This window comes from Equus asinus, chromosome 15 (assembly GCF_041296235.1).
Source record: "Equus asinus isolate D_3611 breed Donkey chromosome 15, EquAss-T2T_v2, whole genome shotgun sequence".
NCBI classification, from domain to species: Eukaryota; Metazoa; Chordata; class Mammalia; order Perissodactyla; family Equidae; genus Equus; species Equus asinus.
Window position 1 is genome coordinate 13,234,466 of NC_091804.1, and position 24,221 is coordinate 13,258,686.

Below are 24,221 nucleotides of genomic sequence, written 5' to 3' on the forward strand. Positions count from 1 at the left end.
TTTTCCTGAAAAGGAAAGCTTTCTTCTCTTAAAATGGCAGCATCCTCTGGATAACAATAAAACTCCTTAACCGAACCTTGGCATCGGAATATGTTTCTGTAAAGATAACTTAATGGAGTTGCTAAAAGGGCTGTAACTCCTCTGATAAGAAGGTCCAGAACCAGCGAATTGCAAACATTATTCCAAGTTCATGTAAGTAAAAACTCCAAAAAATTGACACATCCCCTTTTAAGCATCAAAATTTTCACTTTAAACATGTTAAATGGAAATACCTCTAAATTATTTCACAATCAAGGTTCAATTGCAAATACTACCTAGATATGGGCACTAAGGCATTAAAGACTTTTTAAGTTCAAAACATGTCTTTTAGAGCTGGGCAGGGAGGGGTGGTCGAGGAAACACCTTAAAGTTTTTTAGTCTAATGTTTTAGCTCTTGAGACAAAACAAATGAAAATCCTATATACAGTGGCCATGTCAGTGAGTACTGTCTTCCAACGTTGCCCAGTTGCTGTCATAGGAAATAGCTGCTAAGGAACTTAAGAGATTATCTTGTTTTCTAGATGAAACAAGAACTAGTTGGTGGCTAAATGACATACCCAGGATCACTCAGGAAAGAGGGGCAGGGTGAGAATTATAGCTAAGTCTCCCAACCTCCAAATTAGTCTCAAATCCACCACAGGACACTGTCTGCCCATGAGAATCTGAACTATTTCCATGGACCAGTGGTCCATGGCAGGTGGTCCCCTCAGACTCCATTCGAGGGAAAATGGAGAACGATGCTGGCAGAAATGAACAGAGGGAGAACCACTACACTTCCAGCCAGCAAACCCATGCACTTCTCAGAAGCGCAGACGTCTTCATGTACTGAAAATGGATATTTTAAGAACTCAGCAAATAACTGGTTTTAAAAATCCAAATAGAGTTTAATATCTTTTTAGATTCCCGTTTCCCAGCCTTGGGATTCTGATCTTGTACATGTATATGTGTATCTTCAGAAATAGAAAAGATATACAGAGATCATTAAAATGGCATAACCAGAATATATAACCATGGAGCAGGACCCGCCTCCACCCATTCCAGCCCTGGATAACTGTGGTTGTGAGCATGTTTCTCATGCTCTCTTGTCTCCTCCTGACACGTGTCCTGCAAGTGACCCAGCTTCCTTACTCATGGGAAAAGGCCCATTAGCAAATGGCACTTGGACGTGGTGGCCTGAAAGAAGATCCCACACTCAAAGATGTGTTGGAGACATTTCATGACAAAATCAAGTGGCTTACCCCTGGCTTTTCTCCCCCAGAGTTTATCAGGACTGATAATAAAGCAGATGCAGTGTGAGACACACGTTGTAGAGTAAGGGAAATAGAGACTCTCTTGTCCATGTATCCTGTTTTATTTACTTTAAATTATTTGTGGCCTTGAATTAGGGGAACAGGATTCTATGAGTAATTTTCATAGAACAAAATCCATATTAGAGCTTCTTGCTCCAAAATCACTCCTGCTTATAAATAACATCACACAATTACAAACTCAACGTGTTCCTTTGATATTCCCATTTCTGCCAAGATAGACAAATCACTGCTACATAGAAACCCCTTGTCTTAGGTTTGAACCAAATTAATTTGATAATTATATTACAGTAAAGCAGCATAGGCTAACAGCTACAATAGAAAAAGTATAATTAGCATTCATAACTTTTATTTTTAATTAACATCGTTTTCACAACGGTTATTGTTCAGAAGGAGTCTCCTGACCACTTCACAAATTATTTTAAAGTTTCCTAGAGCTTATTTATCAGCTAGTGATTTCTATGTAAAAGACCACACTAAAATATTATGGCTTAAAACAATAACCATTTATTTAGCTTATGATTCTGCAGGTCAGCAATTTAGGTTGGGTTCAGCTGGCTGTTTCTTCTTGTCTCGGCTGTGCTCCATCATGTGTCTGTGGTCCCTATGGGTCACCTAGGCAGCTCTTGAGTCTGAGAGTTGACTGGCTGTTGGCTGAGGCAATGGAGGTGATTGGGCCATGGGTCTCTCTCATTCTCCAGTGGGCTAGCTGAGCAAGAGAAAACAGAATCATGCAAGAATTCTTGAGGCCGAGACGTAGAAGTGGCATACCATCAATTCCTCTGCTTTCTACTGGTCAAAGCAAATCACGAGGCCAGCCCAAAGTCAAGGGCTGGGGAAATAGACCCTCTTTATAGGGAGAAGCTGCAACATCTCATTGCCCAGAACATGGATGCAGGGGAGCTATTAACTGAGACCAACAATACAATCAATACTTCACATTTTAGTCTCAGACAATACACTTCTTCAACTAATTATATCCAGTTACTTAAATTGCTTTGGAAATAATATGTTGAGCCGAACACAGCTCACATATTTTCTAATTATTTTTCCCCTGTGTCAGTACATAACCATAATCATGTACAATTTTATATTGTAATAAAAACTACTTTTCCTAGAAGCTTTACAACAGCAGACCTTGAAATTATTGGGGGGTGGGAAAGATTTGCAAATTCAGGCATACCTTCAGAGTTTCTAGTAGAGAGCACTTAGTAGTCACTCCATAAAGGTTTATTGAAATTTTTTATGTGAGGTAAGAGGTAGACCACTCTAGCTGAATTCATCTATCTCTTAGTATTGTATTTTCCAGTTTCCTGACATGTCTTCTAAATACATGTATTAATAGCTCGTAATTAGAAGCTAATCTGTTCTAGTCATCAATGTATTAAATGCATTATATTAAATGAGTGCGTTATGCATAGACAAATCTTATGCCTTTTCCTTTTTTTTTTTGCTCTTTCAAAATCTCTTTGTTTGGACACTAACTTCCAGCTGCCCACTCTCCCATCATGCCTAAATACTTCCTATGCAGCCTGTAACACGGTGACTCCAGACCTCGGCTGCACATTAGAATCACCTGGGAGCTTTAAAAATATTGATGCCTGGGCCCCACCCCTGATTTTCTGGTTTGATTGGTCTGGGATGTGGCCTGAGAACTGGCATTCTTAAGGCTCCCCAGGTGATTGCAATGTACAGCCAAATTTGAGAACCATCGGTTTCACAGGTCCTCACACAGCGCTTACTCAGGAAAGACTTTTATGACACCACCATCTCCACCCCATGATATGTGCTCTAGCATCACACTTCTCCTTTCCTTCCTGCAAATTATCAGAGCTGACAGCTGAGATCTTGGATTTATTTATGTCCATATTTGACTGTTTGTTTCCCAGGGAATACTTCTGGTTTTGCTCTGCATGCAACACCTGCAAGTATAATGGTAGCTAGCATGTAGCAGGCATTCACAAATCACTGGTTGCACCATATATAATCACTTGTTGCTTTATAATCACTCTAATACACTAGAAGCACCGGTTTGGGAATTTTAGCTTAAATTTAATGACCTAGGACAGGTATTCTCAAACTTTAGCTTGTATCAGAATCACCTAAAGAGCTTGTTAACACTGAGCTTGCTGGGCCTCACATTCACAGTTTCTGATTCAGTAGTTCTGGAGACGGACCTGAGAATATGCATTTCTAACAAGTTCCCCACTGAGGCTGACGCTATTGGTCACAGGACCATGGCCTATAAGCTTTTGCTAAGAGGCAGTAAAACACAGTGACAAAAAGTATGGCCTGTAGCATTAGACTGCCTTGTTTAGGCCCCAATTCTGCTACTGATTAACTACATGACAATGGGAAAGATGCTTAACCTCCTAAGTGCCTCAGTTTCTCCATCTGTACAAAGGAAATAATACCAGAACTCACCTCCTCAATTTGCTGTAAGGATTAAATAAATTAATATTTGTAAAATGCTTGGAAGAGGGCTTGACAGGTAGGAGGCGTTACATAGCTTAAATGTATTCATGCATTGTGCTTTTAATGCAGGCATGTTGATAACACTCCTGCAGACTGACTTCAAAATTTGTTCTACATTTGAAAATTAAAAACAAACTGTACACACACACACACACACACACACACTAAGAATCGCTATAGTATCCAAATATCAAAGCATGATATATCAGATTAATAATCATCGTAATGAATACCATTAATTGAACATCTAGTCTGTGCTGATGCTTTACAAGTGTACCTTATTTTATCTTGCCAAATATGAAGTAGATGTTATTGTTCTCAATAAAATATTAATAAACTGAGGCTCAGAAAGATAGTCACATTTAAGTAACTGAGCCAGAAAATTCTAGAATTAAAATATTAAGGATCTCTCTAGAAATGAGCAGCAATAGAGTTAGATGGTATATAATTCAGGACTCTTTGAATCACAAGTAACAGAAAAGCCTTAGTTAAATTAGCTTAAGCAAAGAAGAGAATTACAGACTCATGTGTCTAAAGTTTTCAAGATATCCTACTCCATCTACTGCTGGATCCAGGGGTTCAAATGATATATTTATTCTGGATTCCACACTCTTACTCATTCTCTCTTGCTCTCACTCTCTTCCTCCTCCTCTTCCTCTACTTCCCTCCCTCTTGGTATATTGTCTCTTTGCCTTAGCTTCACTCTCAACTCAGCCTTTCACGAGGTAACCTCCAAGAGACCAAGGCTAAACCATGTTCATGGTTAGTAATTCCAAAGAGTCTTCTTCTCCACAGTTCAAGCAAAAGTTCTGAGATTGACTATCACTGAGCCAAGCTGAAACACAGGTCTGTTGCAAACCAATCAGTGTAGCTGAGGGTATAGAACATGCTAATGCATCTGGCCTGGGTCACACATCCACCCTTAGGGCTGAGGAAGTATCCCTCTCAGCTAGACCAGGACAGACAGTTAAGGAAGTATGACTCCCCAAAGGAAAATCAAAGAACTGTTAGCAAAAGAAGGAAAATGAATGCTTATTTCTGACTTAATTTTCTTCCCTACTACATGTACTGGGCTGGAAATCAGACCACCTGGTCTCTTTTTCTCTGTACTACCAAGTTATGTTGACTTTTTCAAGCCCATCAATCTCTCTTGACTTTATTTTCCTCATCTATTAAATGAAGGAGTAGGCTTGGAATTCTAGGCTGCTTCTTATCAGCAGACTTCAAAGATTTCTATCTGTACATGTCCTGTCAGCCCAACTTGAAGGTGACTACTCAAATTCAATCACATTTTTAAAATTCTAATTGAAAGAAACATCCTAAAATAGATCTGGAATCATGCAGCCAAGGAAGCAGAAAGATATAGAAGTGAATTAGTAATAAGAATAATGGCAGCAATAGTGGCATCATGTTCATATTCAGTAGGTAAATGCTAAGCAAAAATGAGAGATATTATGCTAGCAGCATACACAGAGGCTGGAGGAGACCAGGGTAGAGATGGGTCAGCTGAGAGGAAGCTTCTGGGAGAAAGTGATGTTTGAGCTGAGTCTTAGAAAAAGGGCGGGGGTTGTCATGTGAATGGAGATAAAGCGGCATTTCTGGCAAAGGGACTGTCATGAGCCGTGAGGCATGGAGGTGTAGAGCTGGCCAGAATTAGATGCCTGTGGGGTTGAGGGGTTGGAGAGAGCCTCTGCAGGAAAGGCAGGCTAAGGGAAGACTGCAGAAGGCCTAGCACACATCTTAGGAAGTTTGGGCTGTATTCTGTAATGGAGGAGGAGAAGGCAGGAGGGAGGGAGGCGAGAAGGCAGAAGGGAAGGAGGCGAGAGAGCAGGTCAGGTCAACGACTGGGCATAGAGTGTCTAATATAATCCTCACCACAGTCCTGTTGAAATATTTATTATCCTCATTTTACAGATGAGAAAACTAAGGCTTGGATAGAGTTGAACAATTTGCCAATCACTGGTGCATTAGAGGTGTGCTGATGGAATTGGAGCTCTTACGTAGATCATTTGATGAGTTCGTAAGCCAGTATTTCCTCCACTCTTCCCTTAACATCCTGATATTCCATCCCAGAGGAGTCCTGTAAGGACTGAATCTAGCTCTCCACAGGGAGGAATTCAGATGTGATTGGCTGAAACATCAGTGCTCTTCTTAGTGTCACCCATAACACTCCCGATGTTTGTAGCAGTTAACTATGGCATTCTTCTCCAATCAGCCCAAAAAGATTTATTTTTAACTCACGACAATGTGATGTTTGTAAAACTTGGTTAGTTACTAAGAGAGGAACCCTTGGCAATTTCACAAAGTATCTAACTGGTTACTTCTGCAAACAAGCCACTGAGTGAGGTTTCTGGAAAGAGGGCAGGCTGTCTCGGAGAACAAGTATAACTCCAAATATAGAAATATACTTAAATCAAGTAACTTTTGCAATTGGCCCAGTGGACATAGGCCACCGTGTAAGCTTGCCACAAAACAACATTAGGGAAAAAATTTTCCAACTCTTTGTCAAGCTCACAATTGCTCAGATTGCCTAAGAATTAGTAGATTTAAATTCAGACTTAAGAATTAAGGATGCAAATCCCATCATAGCCATGCACATAATACTGATTGACTATCGGTTTTGAAAATTAGCTTAACAAACTCATCTCTTCTTTTCCTTTGATTAAAAATTAAAATTAGGCAGGGCAGCCTGGTGGCATAGTAGTTAAGTTTGCACCCTCTGCTTTGCTGGCCCAGAGTTTGCAGGTTCAGATCCTGGGCGTGGACCTATACAGTGCTCATCAAGCCATGCTGTGGTGGCGTCCCACATACAAAATAGAGGAAGGATGGCACAGATGTCAGCTCAGTGACAATATTCCTCATATACACATACAAAAAGGTAAAATTGGGGGGGGATAATTCAATTTTCCTTGCACAATATCATCTTGTCACTTTCATTTGCACCACCAGGCTGTGGAAATACACAAGTCCAGGTCATACCCATTTCAAAAGACACAGTGACCAGATGCCTATCTGAGGCCATTCTTTAAAAAGAGAGCCTTCCACTCAAGTTATCGATCCCATATTTCTCAAAAGTATTGCAATTATCACCACAGTAAAATTTGATGCCCTAGCTGCAAGGATGTCATTTAGAAATTGCTCTTCAATTTGAGACATTTTATGAAACCACTGCAAAGTTTGCATTATAGTGAAAGTATAAGAACCTATAAAGGATTATGTAATCACTATGTCTTGTATACAAAGTGTTGGTTTTGGATTGCTAACAAATGTTCAAACTCCCTTAGTAAAAAATAAAAGAAAAAGAAAAACAAATTGTGGGGCCAAGAAGATGAGTGGATTAAGTGTCAGCGTTTATGTTCAAGCAGCGTGGATTGGCTCCAGCCTGAGGTTAACTTAGAATTAAAATGGAACTGGCGGTCTTGCCTTGGCAGACAAGAGGTTATAACAAATCTATGACCACATACATACAGACACCATGGTCGCCAGCTAAACCACACACATGTGGCATACTCAGACAGCTTCAGTGAGGCAGCAACCAACAAAACTGAGATCCTTTTTCTTCCCTTTCTAGAGACAGAGAAAATCTTATCCCTTCACACAGCAGTTAATGGAACCTACATCATAGCAAATAGATTAGACTGTCTTCTCTCCAGAATTTAAATTAACATTATTAATAGCTAGAGAAAGTTTTTACGCAATAGAAAGCAAACCAGCTCCCATAAACCAACCATTTATCTGCCCACCGAAGCGATAGTTTGAAAATAAAATGGACTATCTTCCTGGATATTTGCAATGAGGACTTCTCTGCTTTTCTTGAATCTAATGAGTAAGCATGTTTTACACCTTCTACGTGTCCGTTTCAAGAAGTCAAACAAACTGGCCACCACTGAAGCAATCAAGATTCAAGACACCACTAATTAAAGTTTCAAAGAGGCAAAACATATATAGACTTGGTGGATTGCTGAGCATCTCCTGGAAGGCAAAAGGAGAAGGAGGAGCCCCACTGTGAATGAGATGCCAAGGTGAGGGGTAGAGCCAAGATCCATAATGGTGGGCTGCCAACATGTTCACATGTTGGGTTCGAGGTTATGGTGGGCTTTGAGAATTAGTCCTTGTATCCACCCACAAACATCTGTAACATGGAGAAGAAAGTGGGCTCCAAGTTCCTGATGAAGCTGAACAGGATATCACACCCTCCCAAGAAAAGGTTGAGGGAATTATGATAAGTCTGGAGGATGGTCTCACCTGTGTCATTCCGTCAACATTCCATAGGGTTTAAATGGCTTTCCCTGGATCGTGCTATGTATCAGTTATTTGTTGCTACATAACAAACCACCCTAAACTTAGTGCCCTACAACAACAACCTAAATTGTTACTTATATGGCTATGGGTCATCTAGGCAGTCTTGCTGATCTGGGCCAAGCTAAGCTGATTTTGGCTGGGTTCATTCACGAATTCTGGTGAGTCACCTGGCAGCTGACTGGCTAGAACAGGATCTGTCTATGTCTGATGGTTGAATGGTTGCAAGCTGGGGCAACGGAGGTGCTTAGGCCATGTGTCTCCCATCTTTTAGCAAGTTAGTCTTGACTAGGTCTCATGGTGTTAGAGGTGTTCCAAGACAGCAAAGAAGAGCATGCAAAGCCTCTTGAGGCCCAGGCTTCATTTTTACTGCATTTGATTGGCCAAAGCAAGTCCTAAGGCCAGGGGCAGAGAAATAGTTTCTATCGCTTGATGGGAGTTGCTGCAAAATCTCATTGCAAAGAATGGGTTACAGAAAAGGGAAGACTTGGGGCCATTTTTGCAATCGATCCACCATACCATCTAATCAGTGGCAATACTAGGAGTGAACATTCCTATTTCAGATTTCAAGACTCTTTCTGCTACCCTACACTAAGTTACACAAACTCTAACCTATGATCTAATAGGGATCAAGAAACAATGAGCATGATGGCTTTTGAGATATACTCTCTGACTTATGACAAGCTTTCAGCATTTCATTGCTGTATGACTTTTGTACAAATTACCTAACCAACTTGTGACCTCTGTTTCCTCATTTATAAAATGGAGTTAATAATAAAGTCCAGCCTACAAGGCTATTGTGAGAACTAAATAATACACATGAAGCTTTGAAAAAGAGACTGACACTTAAAGTGCTTAAAATACATCATCATCATCATCATCATCAATGTTGATTGAAAAATGAACTTCTGATCCATCCTTTTTTCCCTGTTCACATCCTTCTCTGTGTTACAAGATCCTGGAACACAGATCTTTCTCATCCAACATCCACCTGATGCTTTTCTCTTGCCCTGAATCCCTCCACATCAGCAGATGATAAGAGGCCTTCACCTACCGTGACAATTTTCTAGACAGAGATATTTGTGTGCTTAAATTCCCAAGTTAATCTTCAGTTCTGGGGGCTGCCTGCCAGGAGCTTCCTGCCACTTCCCGTAGCCTGAACTCTAACTGTCTGGGGTTTGCCTTGTTAAAATGTGGTACAGGCTGGGATTCCTCAGGCCTGGGAGCTATGCTGGGGCCAAGACATTTGTGGCCTACCCTGGATCAGGAATCTGTCCTGATTTGCTGCCACTAAGAAACTGTCTATGTCTGTATACAAATATTTAAGGGGGGGGTGGGTCTTGCACAAGTACAAATTCATAAAAGTTCATGATTTGGGGAAAGACTATTACACACACTCTGCTATGAGGGCAATGATAATCAAGACATCATTCCCTATGTAGATTTTTCCAGAAGAGCTTTATCTTCAAATCATAAACACAATCTCTAACAGAGTAGATACAGAAAAAGTTTTATTTGTCTTCTACTCCTCTCTAGGACAATACAACTATTGCTATGAAAAATGGTCTCATAAACACTGTTGTCCATATAAATGTATCTAGTGATATTGATTTACTTTTACCTTTTATCTCTTATTTTTCTCTTTAATTAATGTTCTTCTTCTCTTATTTTTTTAATTCATAGGGAGCTTAGAGACCATTTTAGACCCTTGCTACTCAAAGTGTGGTCTGCTGACCAGTGGTATTGGCTTCCGCTAAGAGCTTGTCAGATCTACCCCAGACCTACAGAATTTAACAAGTCTCTGATTCTGATGCACATTAAAGGTTGAAAAGCACTGGGGTAGGCCATTACTTCTCATACATCAGAATGCTATATAACCACCGAGAGCAATTGTTAAAACACATCTACTCCTAGAGATTCTGATTCAGCAGACCTGGGGAGAGGCCCGGATTCTGCATTTCTAACAAGCTCCCAGATGCTGCAGATGCTGCTGGTCCAGGAACCACACTTTGAATAGTGAGGACCAATACCATCACTTCACAGTTGGGGAAAATGAGTGGGAACGGGTGCTAACTAAATTGCCCAATATCTTAACAATTATGAAGAAATCAAGACCAGACTCAGTCTCTGAGTGTCCTTCCCAGAGACTCTCTGATGTGTGATACTCCATTCCGATGGATTCTCAGTCTTTTCTTCTCCTTTTACACGACTTCCATATTCTCTTCATCACCATATGATCCATAGCATTCTTTTCAGTTTCTAACTGACAAGTCCATTTCCATAACCCATTTCAAACCTAAATTTCACTTTATCCTCTGATTTTTTCCAATCCTGGCAGAGGGCTGAAACATGTTACTCAAATAACGTTTATGGAATTGAACCCTCTTCTCCTGGTTCTTTCTCTTTCACAAATTGCCCCGTTTTGGCCATTTTAGTCCTTCTTACTCCAGGCAGTCAGTCCCTTCCACAGAATCAGCTCTACTGTCTCTCTTTCTTGCATCCATCCTCCAATTTCTTCTGACCTTTTCCTCCTAATACATCTTTTTTTTTTTTTTTTGCACCAGCCACAGTAACAGCTGTTTTTCCTGTACTTTACTTCCAAGCTACTCAGTCCCTCAGTAAACATGAAGTGGTGAGTGGAAGGGAGTTAAAAAAAATAACTTGACTTTGAGGAAAGTAGTTAAGTCCGAGGAAAGTAAACAGAAGCAAGAGCTGAGGTATTGAATCACTTTCCATTTGGACCTCCCCTAATATTGGCCACTGAAGACGGAACTGCCTGGTTCAGAATCAAAGAGAGGAAAAGTCAAATTGAATTGAACCCCACATTTAAGAATATGTTATATGTCCAATGATAATTACTTAGGAATAGTTTAGTTAGAAGATACAGAAAGTTTAAGTTGAAAAAATTAAAAGACAGGATTTCAAAATACTCTGATGTATATCGGATGGGGCTCCAAAACCAAGATTCTCTAACTGATTAAGCAAGTGCCCCCTTCCTACCTCGATGCTCTGTGTCTCCACCCCTAAAAAACTGGAGCCCCCAAAGGAAAATAGCTTTATGAGTAGAATTGTCAGATGTAGCAAATAGAAACACAGGACAACCAGTGAAATTTAAAATTCGGATAAACAATGAATAAGATTTACTGTAAGGATTTCCCTATAAGTATTTATAAAGATGTACCATGTGTATTTGGGGCATGCTTATACTGGAAAATTATTTGTAATTTATTTGAAATTCAAAAGTAACTAGCTGTTCTATATTTTCTGGCTTCTAATTTCAGAAAATTAAAAGCCATGCAAAATTTTACCAGGGATGAAAACAGGCAAGTCAGAGAACAGGAGAAGGAATTTGAAATAAATATATCTGGCAAAGGACTAATCTCCAGAACATATAAAGAATGCTTCCAAATCAATAAGAAAAAAGATGACCATAATTTTTTTTTTAATGGGAGAAAGATTGAAATGTGCATTTCTCAAAAGAGGATATCTAAGTGGCCAGGTCAAAAGGTGCTCAATTTCACCGTTCTTCAGGGAAATGAAAATTAAAACCCCAGTGAGATTCCACATACACCACGAGAAGGAATAGACTATATCAAATGTTGGCGAGAAATTAGAGTAATTAGAACCCTCATTCTTTGATGGTGAGAGTATAAATCTGTGCAACCACGTTAGAAAACCATCTGGCAGGACTATTAAAACTGAACACATGCATATCCTATGCCCCAGCCATTTTACTCCTAGTTAGATACCCAGCAGATACACATACATTTGTTCATCAAGGAACGTTCACAAATATTCAGAAAGCACTAATCATAATTTAAAAAACTGGAAACGATACCTACCAAAAAAATTATGGTATATTTAAACAGTAAGATACTATTTAACAATGAGAATGAACAATCTACAATAACATGCTACAATATGGATCATTCTCACGATAAAAAAAAATTTGACCACAAGAAGCCAGACACAGAAAAGCACATACTGTATGATTCACTTATATAAAGTTTCAAAACCAGGAAAAATGAGTCTCTGGTACTAAAATCACCAAATAGTGGCTACCCTTAGGCAGATGGTGACTGGCCGGGGGTATGGGGACTTCAGGCTGGCCATGTTCTGTTTCTTGATTCAGTGCTGGTTTGTAATTGCTTTGTAAAAGTCACAGAGCTGCATATTTATGATCTGTATCCTTCATCAAATACATTATCCTTCAATATGATTTACATTAAAACCTCTGAAAGAAGTTACTAAGGAAAAGACTGTTACCCTCTGACCTCAATCCTGTTTACCAGGAGTCAACATCATTATCATCACAGCCATCATCACCATAATCATATGCCCCATTATGTGGGAACTGGCCACAAGCTAAGCTAGGTTCTAGATATTTTGCTTATACCACCTCATTTGACCTTTTTAATCCTCATAAGAACGCTATGAGGCAGCTGCTATTCTTCCATTTTACAGATGAAGAAACAGAGGCTGAAATAGGATTGGCAGCTTGTGCAGGGAAACAGTTTTTAAAGTGGCAGAGGCAAATTTTGAAACCAGGATCCGATTCTAAAGCAGGTGGCCCTTTCTCCGCAGGAAGCCATGGGAAATCTACAGGTAGAAACTGGAAATTCCAACGAGGAAGAAGTTTATATTTCTTCTCTACACTGACTTTCTGAATGCAAAGATAGCATAAAACCCCAAATTTCAGTCCCCTTTCATGCTAAGAAATACCCATCTGAATCCTGGATTTAATTCGATTACCTAGAGTTAATTAATAATTCCTATAATCAATTCCAAGTTGAGCAAATAAGGAAAAGTAAATTCCCATTTCGTATCTCAGTTATCTCCATAACCAGGTATCTAAGGAAAACAAAAACAAAAAACAGACTTTAACACTCAAGCAACAAATCCTCCTACAGTCCTAGCAAACACACATCCTCTCCATAAGGTTGCCTTTATATGTCCATCATATAAGTTCTTCTTACCAACACTTTTCAATCTTCTTGGTAAGCAAGAATCAGCTAGAGAGCTTGTTTGATCAGATTTCCAGACCCCACTCCGAAATTCTCATTCTCTGGGTCTGAGGTGAGCCTGAGAATTTGCATTCTAACAAGCTTCCAGGTGGTACTGATGCTGTCGGTCCTGGGACCACACTTGGAGTAGTACTGCTTTATGCAGGACAGACAGTGTGGAAGAGATGCCCACAATTGCCTTGTTCGGGGGATGATTCCTGTGTTTTGGTCACTAATATTTACAGCTACTATCTCAGGCTAGGTCTATGTGATCATTTGAGAGACCCGTTGGCCTCCCCACCCTACCCCAAGCTCTGTCTTGATCCTCAGGGCCCTCTGTCTTTATCATCATTAGTGTCACGGTCATCATTCTGTGAGTCACAATGAGATTATTGGCCATGAGGGTTCCCGAGAGTCTGAGCTCTGCCTGTCCTTTGCTCTCCTGTGAACTGCAAGCCCTCCGGGATCCAAATTTCTCCGCAAGATGTGTGTGCTTGTTACAGTTCACTTTGCTTTGTGCCAGAGTAAGCGAGTAAAGAAAGAAAGAAATTCCAGATCTGTAGGATCTAAAGGATCTTAGGATCTGTAGGGTCTTTAGTGTAGGGTCTAAAGCCATCTCTTAGAATTCCTCTGTGTTTTACTAATTCGCTTTGCTTTTTTCCTAATCCGGGTATTTTAAGAAGAGAACAAACTCACTACACTATGTTGCAGGTGAAGCCCCCTGTGGGTCCTGAAGTGATTGTCAACACCTCTCTTGTTTTCCACTCTTTAGAAAACCCAGAGCAGTTTTTCTCCACGGATGCTCAGCTCCAACACAGTACAGGTCTTTCCCCGAGTTTTGAGGTGTTCTTGGCAGGACGTGAGCTCTGTCGAGGGATGGGTATGATCAGCTTCCTTATGTCACGTGGTCAATCCTGTTGTAATCTAGAAAGCACTGGGCTACATGAAGCAAAACGCTGTGTTGGCTTTAGTATCCCACAGCCAGTTAACAATTCAAGGTAGAATATAGGGGCTGAGGGAAAGGAACCGCTAGACCCTTGATCTGGCTCCTAGCTGGCTGTGTCACTCTTATGAAGGCCCCTTAACTTCCTTTCCCCTTCAATTGTAAAATAGGGACTGTTTTAAGTGATCCCAAAGGTCTTTCCTTCTAGAGGAGTCTGCGAACCCATGAACTTGCAGATAAGAACCAAACTCTTCTTTCCCACTGACTCTTGGCACAGGTGGTGGTTTTACTTTAGAGAAATAAACCCTCACGTTGCGTGGGTCAAAAAGAGATGCTGCAAAAATAATGTGTTGCTAGCATCCTTCAGTCGATTCTGCCACCTAGCGCCCCTGTGGACAGAGGAGGGAATCCTGTCCCTCCTTTTTGTGCCATCCTCTCACCTTCTGGCACTGCATCAGACTATGACCTGCTGTTATTTGTACGGTTTCCACGGCCAATTTTTTCGGAAGTAGGTGGCCAGGTCCTTCTTCCTAGTCTGTCTTAGTCTAGAAGCACTGCTGAAACCCGTCCGCCATGGGTGACCCTGCTGGTATGTGAAATACCAGGGGCATAGCTTTCAGCATCACAGAAATATGCAGATGCTACAGTATGACAACCGAAAGATGGGTGGTGTGGTCCCCTGACCAGTCAATGAACGTGGCTAGCAGTGATGAGAACCCCAAATCTTAACCATTAGACCACCAGGGCTGGCTTGAGCAAATAATTGGACAGGGGGGAAAAAATTGAAGATAGAAAAGGTAGGTACAATGCATCATCAGAGGAGAAAACGTTGCGTTTCTTTTTCTCCCTTTGAAATAAATAGAGCAAAAAGCAACAAAATCCAAAATCCAAAAATATCAACCAGAAATCACTTAGTCTGTTTTCAGATCCTATTGCTACAGTAGCAAAAGAAAGTAGCCAGCTTCTTCCCAGGGGCTCATGGCTAGGGAGCATCCATCAAGTCACAGAGACACACCCGCTATTCAAACTCAATTTGGCTAAAATGACTTTTTTATGAGAACTCATGAGAAAATGGTTGACTTCCAGCCCTTATGTTATCAGAGTTGTTTGACATTGAATTACATGGGCCTGGACTATAAATCTTAACTTCAGGCTCACATGCGAGGCATTTGATGTGTCTGGGAACCTGCTGTAGGAAAGAAATTAGCTGTAAAACAAAGTAAAATGCCTGTTCCCATGGGAAGACTCGGCAGGACTGCTAATAGATCATGTGTTCGTTTGGAAGACACTTATTCCTTTGGTCAAACAGCAACTAATATTTTCGTTTTCCACTGCCTTGAACAGGAAATATGGTGCTAAGGGCCGATAGACAGGGCAAGGCATCATATTAATTACACGGTCAGTAAACACTTGCTCGCCCATGTTTCCTAACGGTCTGAACGCTTCCTGGTTGGAGTTCAGCGATGCTGCTGGCCTCTGTTAACTGTTTCACTCTTGTATAAATGTCTGGGAAGATGGCGTTTTCAGGGAGCCCCAGAATGAGAGGAGGATGGGGGCACAGGGGGCCTGGGACGGCGGAGAGCAGCCCCTGCTTGCAACCTGTGCAGTGCCTGTCACAGCCTACTGCCCCGACAAGGACAGGCGTCTGGGAACCTGGAGGGAGCGACTTGATAAGGTGATTTGATGGCATGTGGAAATTCTCTTTCCACTTTGGGGGCGGATATTAAGCAGAGGTTCAGATTCATTCTAAAGAAGAGAAAAAGCAAAGCATTCTGGGAAAGATAGATAAGTGGGAATCACATTGAAATACCTGCCATCTAAATACCTCCACTTGCAAACCTCTTCTCTGGGGTAACTGCAGAGGATAAACAAAAACCACCTGCCTAGAGCTGCTCTTTTAAGCAGTGTTTCTCCAGGTGTGGCCCTGGACCAGCGGCCTGGGCATCCCCTGGGAACCTGGTAGAGATGCAGACTCTCAGGCCTCACCACACACCTGCTCGATTAGAAGCCCTTGGGGTGGGGCCAGCAATCTGAGGTGTAACAAATTTTTCAGGTGATTCTGATGCCACTACAGTCTGAGAATCTTTGCCATAAAAGGATTCTCGCGTACCTGCTATATAGATGCCACCCAGGCCTGAGACCCAAGCTCCCTCTACTGTGACCTACAAGGCCCTCACGATCTAGCCCAACCTGCAGGTTCCAGCCACAAATGCCATATATGCTATATATACCTCTGCAAGACCTGTTTATTCCCTCTTTGAGGACTTTGCCTGGAACCTTCTCATGACTGACTCCTTAGCTCATTCAGGTTCCTGTTTAAATGTCGCATTTTTGTAAAGTAGTCCTCCACCACAGACACCCCTTTCAGTATCTACCAACAGACACCCTCCAGTACTGTCCGTGTAGCAACTTTCCAAGATTAGAGTTGATGGCCCATTCTCCCCAACTAGAATGTACAACTCCATTAGAATAGGCACCAGATTCTTCTTCTTTTTTTTTTTTTTGGTGAGGAAGAGTGGTCCTGAGCTAACATCTGTTGCCAATCTGCCTCTTTTTGCTTGAGGAGAATTGCTGCTGAGCTAACATGCCAATCTTCCTCTATTTTGCTTTTGGGATGCCACCACAGCATGGCTTGGTGAATGGTGTGTAGGACCGTGCCCGGGATCTGAACTGGTGAACCCCAGGCCGCCAAAGTGGAGCACACAAACTTAACCACTACACCCCTAGGCCGGCCCTGGCACCAGATTCTTTATATATGTATAGGTCCAATATACATCCCCTACACTTCTAACAAGTCTAACATTCACACCCTCTCCTCCCACCCCTTCTCAAAACCTCGTCTCGCTTGTCAGTTAAACCTCAATAAAGCTGGGGAAAAAACCCCATTCTTATTCACACTAAGTTATAAATCAATACAAATGGAAAGGAAACAAAACATTTCCATTAGGAAAAATGAGAAACAATTCAAATTTCAGGCATCCTTCAATAAGTACTGTATAGTCTTTCAGATGCTGGGGAGGGTCAAGCGGGGTCCCCAAAATAGCATCCCTTGGACATCTGAAGAAGAGCTCGTCACGTTTTCCAGTAGAGGAGCTCTCGTTTAGATGTAGCTTCCTATGGAAAAAATTTTTCCTTTACAATAAGTGAAGACTGCCTTTTCTCTAAGAAATTCTATGTTGGGAGCTAATAGAAAAGTCATAACCAAAATTCAGTGCCTAAACTAACTTAGTCTATCTCTAACTGTGATATGTCTTTGTATTTTTCCTCTCTCTCCCTATTTTATCTTCATACATCTTTCTCAAAGCTCAACATAGAAGCAGAAACCTGAACAGGAAGATGTGTGCATCTAAACCAGCCTGATGTGACCTCGACGATCCAGACGGTCGTTCACAATGTATCAGGTTATTTTATTGGTCTTTCAACAAAAGATGCCTGCATGGCATTACTTTTGCCTCCATAATGGCTTAAATGCTTCCAAGAGGCATTAGAGTCACTCACTCCCTACAGAGATGGAAGAATAACACAGATGACAGTGCATTTAGAAAGAGGCAGACAGTGCCCGCGGTTGCTCCATTACTCTGTCATCAGAGATATCAGCACTAGGTTAGGCGCTGAGCAGTAGCCCATGTAGGCTGATATGAGTTCATGGGGCTGGAATTCAAAACACTAACCAGCTGTGGGAACCCAGCGAGAAGGCTGTCACACTGAATGGTATCCAGATTAGAGCTGTGAGAATTTGGGAAAACACTTCTTGCTAAGTAAGTTTACTTCGTCTTCTTTCTTTCCTTCTTTTTTAAGTTTGCAGTGTTTGCTGGAAGCCTAAAACTATAGCCACCCATATAAAGAATGGAAAACGGCAAGTCTGAAAGTATTTTTGAGGCAATCAGGGAAACTGTCACACTGACTGGTTATTTGATGACCTTGTAATTATAATTTTTAGGTGTGATAATAGCATTAGGTTTATGTAGGAAAATATCCATAACTCTTTAGAGACGAGGACTGAGGAATGTAGGGCAGGGACGAAATGACGTATGAAATTTGCTTTAAAATATTTCAGGAGAAAAAAAGGACAGAAAGAGAAAGGAAAAGATTAACCAAATAGCAAACCCTCCATAATTGTTGAATCTTGTTTGGGTTATGGAAGATCAATAGACTATTCTCTCTCCTTGTAAAAGTATGTTTGAAAATAAACGTAATGAAACTTTATTATAAAAAAGGAAAAAGAGGGGCTGGCCCTGTGGCCGAGTGGTTAAGTTCGCGCGCTCCGCTGCAGGCGGCCCAGTGTTTCGTTAGTTCGAATCCTGGGCGCGGACATGGCACTGCTCATCAGACCACGCTGAGGCAGCATCCCACATGCCACAACTAGAAGAACCCACAACGAAGAATACACAACTATGTACTGGGGGGCTTTGGGGAGGAAAAGGAAAAAATAAAATCTTAAAAAAAAAAAAAAAAGGAAAAAGAAATAATGCCAGACCAAAGGCAAAGTTATTTTTTTAAGTAACATAAAAATGTCCTTTCAGCTAAGGATTTTCCCAAGGCCAGCCACTGTCAAATAAATAATCTACAAATTCAAAAAATGAGAAATTCATGCTCTCAGGGGCTCAGTTCTTACGAGCATCCTTCTGTGATTTATGCACTGGTAGGAGCAGGCAAAGGAGCTTAAGTAAATGCGTCAGAAACTGGAAACGCCACATTGCTCGTGCCAAGTATTTGCTACTTGATTGCTAATTACTGTTCATAGCAGTGGCTATAAGGGGAAGAGACCAAGATGGAGAGTTGGGGGTCCTAGGTTCGACTCCTGGATTTTTTTCTCATGAGTCCCCGTGTGACTTTCAGTTAACATCTCTATGCTTTAGTTTCCTCATCTATAAAATCACAGCGTTGCATGATATGAGTGCAAAGCTTTCTTTCAGGCCTGAAAGTGCAAATTCAAGATTACACTAGCAAATGTGCTCGAATGAGAAACAAAAAAAAGGTCAAGTTCTAGATATTAATTGGCAAATCAGGAGACAGTAAATTTATTAGGCCCCTACTGAATTCTCTACACAGGAAACAAAAGTGCAGCAACGTTGGCTCTTAAGCAGATCGAATTGGTAAATGAGGCAATATGGAGAATAAACAGGTGCCAAAAGCGGTCTTAGCCACAGCGTAATTCTATTAAGAAAAAAAAAATCGCCAACTTGTGTATTTTGTGCATTTATTTTCCTAACAAAACAGAATGGATATAAAAGACATTTATTTATGCATCAAGAAAGTTCTAAAATAATTTTTATTTCCTTCACAATGATTGAAAACTGTATGAAAATAGGTACTTCTAGTGAAATTAAACTGTTTGAAATGAGAGGGTTGAGAGGGCCGAGCTGGATTTACAAGACCACCCAAATCATATATTTGCTTATATATTATATTCTATATATTGCTATATTCTGCAAAGGTTAGCAAGTCTTGATATTGCAAATACCTGAGATTTCAGGAGGATGCCCTACCTGGAGGCAGCATTTGATGTACAAAGTTAGAGTCCATTTTATTCTGGAATCTTGCTTTCTACAACTTGCTATTTCCCAGATTTCTTCTACTTTTGTTTGCTTTATTTCAAATTTGAGGTTAGCGAACCACACATCATTGAACATGCAAGACGGCTATCATGTCCGCTGGGACAGTTGCTGGTAGATTTCATTACGCAAATAATTGAAAAAAACCCAGTAGATTATGTGACCTTAAGACTTACATCATAAAAAAGCTTAGGCATCCAAAGTCTCATGTTTCTGTAACCCCGATTCCCTTAGATTTACCTCTGCATTTAGAATCTTGTCCTTCTTTTTTTGTTCACATCATCCTATTCCTAAGAGCCAGTCATGAAATATTTGGGAACGGTGGTTGAGCAGGGGAAAAAATCCTATTATTCCTCTGAGAAACCTTGAAAAGAGGAAAGACAATTTTATTCATTTCAGTGTGCTCTATCAACTTCACTGCCATTTAATACCAAACATAAAAACACGAAATGATGGCATCTATAGCTGATGTCTATCAAAAGTTTTGAAATGCTGTTGCCAGAAAAGGATCACTTTTCTTTTTCTTAGAACAGTTTTTAAAGGATTTTTCTGAATCTTATCTTGCTACATTCTGGTCTTCTGAGACCAGTCTTTTCTCCAGTCAGAAAATATTTCTCCTGAAATATATTACAAAGAATACAATAAAAAATATATATTTTATAATGAACATTAGTGAAGGGGAAAAGACTCAACATACATATATCTATCTTATGGTAATCCTCTAAGAATGGGTACAATTCCATGAAGTTGGCCGTAATTAGATATAATTACATCTAATTTCTATATTAGAGATATTCCATAAAAGTTGTGAGCTGCAGAAAATTATTTGTGCCACCTGACAGGTGGTAAAAGCCTAGCGGTTTTACCATCAAGTCTAAAATGAGCAAATAAGGAAACAGTGCTGAGTTACTTAAATCAAAGCGTCTCAATCTTGAGGCTGCATTAGAATCACCTGGAGGGCTTGTTAAAACACAGATCCCACCTCCAGAATTTTTAATTCTAAGGTTCTGGATTGGAACCTTAGAAATTGTATTCCTAGCGAGTCCCTGGATGATGCTGATGCTGATGCTGATGCTGCTGGTCTGAGGACTGTACTTTGAGAACCACTGATCCAAATCTACGTAGATGCCTGAATAACAGAAAGCTATCATTACTCCATTCTGTTCTACGGGGCCTCAAGCCATCTAAACATTTTGGCCGATGGGTAGGTAAGAAGGAAGCCTCCACCTACCTATTTTGGAAACCAAAAACTGAAGGTAGATAATCCCTGGTATAAACAGAATCACCCTGGGTCTGAGCTCAGCTCTAGCAGAGCACAACAGACTCGAAGTTAGGTTAGATGTCACTTAATTTCCAGTCTAAGGAAGCTCCTTTGGTCACCATGTAATCCTGGCCATGCAGGTGCACAAAGTATCAAGAATTTTGGGGGAGGAGGGAGTATTTTGGTATTTTGGTTTGCCTCCCTCACCCCAATTGTCATTAGCAGCACAACAAAGCATCTAAAAAAATCTGGTTTCAGAGTGTGATCTGAAGTTCCACCGATGTGACCCAAGGAAGCGAGGTTCACCACCTCAGCTGTGGCCACTGACCTCTGTGGATGATCAGTTCTGTCTCCATCACCTCTGGGTCTTCAGACATCCTTGCTGGTCCAGTCCTCTGCTTTCATCACTGGACCCTTTAGTTGTCCCTCATACTAAGGTGATGATGACAACAAGCATAAAGAAGTCTTTCAATAGTGATTTCCTGTATCTTGCTTATCCCAGCTCAGAAAAATCTTGCCATTCAAATGAACTGGCGTCACAGATGCGGTGGAAGAAGGGAGGGATGGGGGAGGGGAAATAGGACTGGGGGAGGGGAATCCCTTTCAAAAGCTCTCCCTGTGAGAAGAGGAGACAGGAGCAGGAAGAGGAGGAGCCCAAGGCTGGCTATTTTTAAATTGAAATGCGGAACCCTTTGGTCCCCTCTCCTCTTTCTCTCAAGCCCCGGGACAACTTGCCAAAGGCATAAATCGCCAGGGCAATTCATTCTGTCTGCATTTCCTCTGTACTCAAATTAGCAGGCAAGTACAGCCAAAGCCATGTGGGCAGAAATATGGGCTTTTCCCTCAAAATCTGCAACCTCCTTTCACAAAGCTGTCTTCCCTCAGGATCAAAGTGCTGTCTCCCAAATGATGTCACTCAGGGAGGGATCCAGGAGGGAAGAGGAAAGAAAATTCACAACAGTTTGGGGTGAAAGTTGAGTCTCGGCACATAAGGTGCCAACACGGTTCCTGCCGCAGTTGAGGGAAAAACTCGTGTCCAGATCACTGCTGTAGGTCCCATGAGAAGTGGCCAGTCACAAGGATGCAGACTGCATTTTAGTAGCTCTCCTGGCTCTCACCCCTGGGGGTTGGAGAGGGAGTCACGATAATGGCTGTGCCAAGCTAATTGAAGGAAAGAGAAAATTAGCCCTGGTGTTGATACAGGACGGGACAAAGGCAACTCTCACTTTACCCTCTGGCCTACTTACTCTTGCATTAAAAGAGGTGTTATCTGTACCAGGAAGAGAACTGATGCCTGTGCTAACACTTGTTGTCTCTATTTTATTTTTAGGCTCTTCCATCAGAGAAAGGAGAGCAGGGCCAGTTGGACTTCAGGCCTCAGACCACGCTTGGTTTTCTCAGGTTTCCCTGTACACAAAGGTCCCAAATAATTTTCCATCGAAATCTGGCCAGGAGGTACAGCCAAGATCTCAGAGTAGCCACTGAACCTGAGCATTTGAGCTTCGCATCTGTCCCCAGTGGGGTCTGCATCATCACCTCATTTGATTTTCCCATCCAGTCGGTCTTTTTTTCCTGCTGGGACAATGCTTAGGTAGAAAAAATAAAAAAGAAAATCAAGATAGTGTGGCCAAACTAAGAAAAAATGAATAGTTCCAAGACCCAAGACATCGTCTCTGGTGAAAATGTTAGCACAATGATAGGATATTAACAGTGGGAAGCCAGCACAGAGGACTTCCTGGGACATGGCTGCCTGTGTTTTCTTCATTTTTGTGGAGGAAATGCAGCTGTCACCTGCAACACCTGGGAAGTCTGGGAACATCCATGGCAATCAGTCCAATTGCCTTCACGAAGAGGGTTCCGATTGTGCTGGTCAAGGGGAAGTCCACCAGATGACCCTGAATTCTAGGGAGGGTGACACAGCCAAGACACCCAAGCATACTGATTCCCAAACTACCCAGACCATCTTGGACCCCCTTCAACACTGTTTGCCATAGATGAGCTAGTTAATATTTTCCTCACGACAATTTTTTTGCTTAAATCAAATCACTGAAAAAGAAACAATAAATCCTGTGGAATAACATGGAATTAGAAATGTGGAAACCAAAGTATGGGAGAAGCTCCAACCAAACACAACAGAAAGTCAGCGGCATTTACCATAAACAGAAAGTATTCCTGCCCCAGACTCTAGGCCTGAGGCTGCTTCTCTTCCTTTGAAAGGGAGACTAGCGAGAGTTCGAGAGCTGATGGAGACGTGTTAGTAGCAAATGGAGATCGTCTACTGAATCAGAAGAAATGAAAGAGAATGAAAAGGAATCTCACCATGGGATCCAAAGGTGTTTAGCTCTGTGTCAGTACTCCAAATAAATCATTTCAAGAAATACCCAAGGCAGTGTTTTTCAAACTTTTTTTTCAGCCATGACTCACTGAAGAAATGGGCTGTATGTCGCAAACTATACACACACACACACATACACACACACAGGTGTATATAAAGACTTACCCTTATCAAACATGAGGCACTCTGATACTTTCTGCTTTATTTAATTTTTTGAAATGCCAGTTGTGACCTGCAGGTGTGTTGTTAGTCACAGTTTTAAAACCATCGCTTTAAACTGTGGGAGACATCTGTGACACTCATGCCCCTAACCCATTCAATGTAGAAATCTCCACACCATCCAGTTATCCAATCACTGCTTGTTCAGCACACTCGATCAACTCTACTAAAATATTCTTCTTCAGATTCCTTTCTTTCCCACTAAAATGTGTAATCTTTTCTCCTGAGCCAAATTGCTGATGCTGTTAGCTCAGAGAGAACATCAGATATTTTATCACAAAAGATGCATCATAAATGCACAATGACTAAATTTAAGCCTGACACAACTGGATATTTGGGAATTTAGTGGGTTTTTTCCTACTGATTTGGCCCTCACAAGTAAAAAGGATACTGTAATCAGAGTATATCTGTCACTTATGTTGGTGATGGACATCGAAGAAGAAATAATGATTTTCCCTTCCTGTTAGAGTACCTCAAAGTACTCATGAGTGAAAGCTTGTCTGTGACAGGAAGTAGCATGACTTTAAAGCAAGGCACACAGCAGACATGTTGGGTTGGAAGGGGCCATTTTTGCACAGCCACTACTCTGACAACGCAACCACGTGGGGAGAAATTACACCATGCCTCACCACACCATTGGCCTTGCCAACGGGACTGAAATTAAAGCAGATTTTCTTCTGACATAAAATCCTGGCATAAGATCCTATCAGTTGTAGTTTTATCACTTAGAGAACAATCTCAGGGAGTTTCTTCCAGGGACTCTGGTTTTCTGCTTTGTGGAACAA

At 41.2% G+C, this 24,221-nt stretch overlaps 1 long non-coding RNA gene across 2 annotated transcripts in view; it reads right to left on the minus strand.

The window, feature by feature from the left end:
- Nucleotides 1-906: 906 nt before the first annotated feature.
- Nucleotides 907-24,221, minus strand: part of LOC123277177 (uncharacterized) — an 86,531-nt gene continuing 63,216 nt past the window's right edge. The window contains exons 1-3 of one of the 2 annotated variants that reach the window (XR_011494554.1): nt 21,211-21,997; nt 19,862-19,985; nt 907-2,055 (exon numbers count right to left, since the gene is read on the minus strand). This is a non-coding gene — a long non-coding RNA (uncharacterized lncRNA). Of the gene's footprint in view, nt 2,056-19,861; nt 19,986-21,210; nt 21,998-24,221 lie in introns of those variants that run through there. The other variant, XR_011494555.1, reaches the window with a different exon arrangement.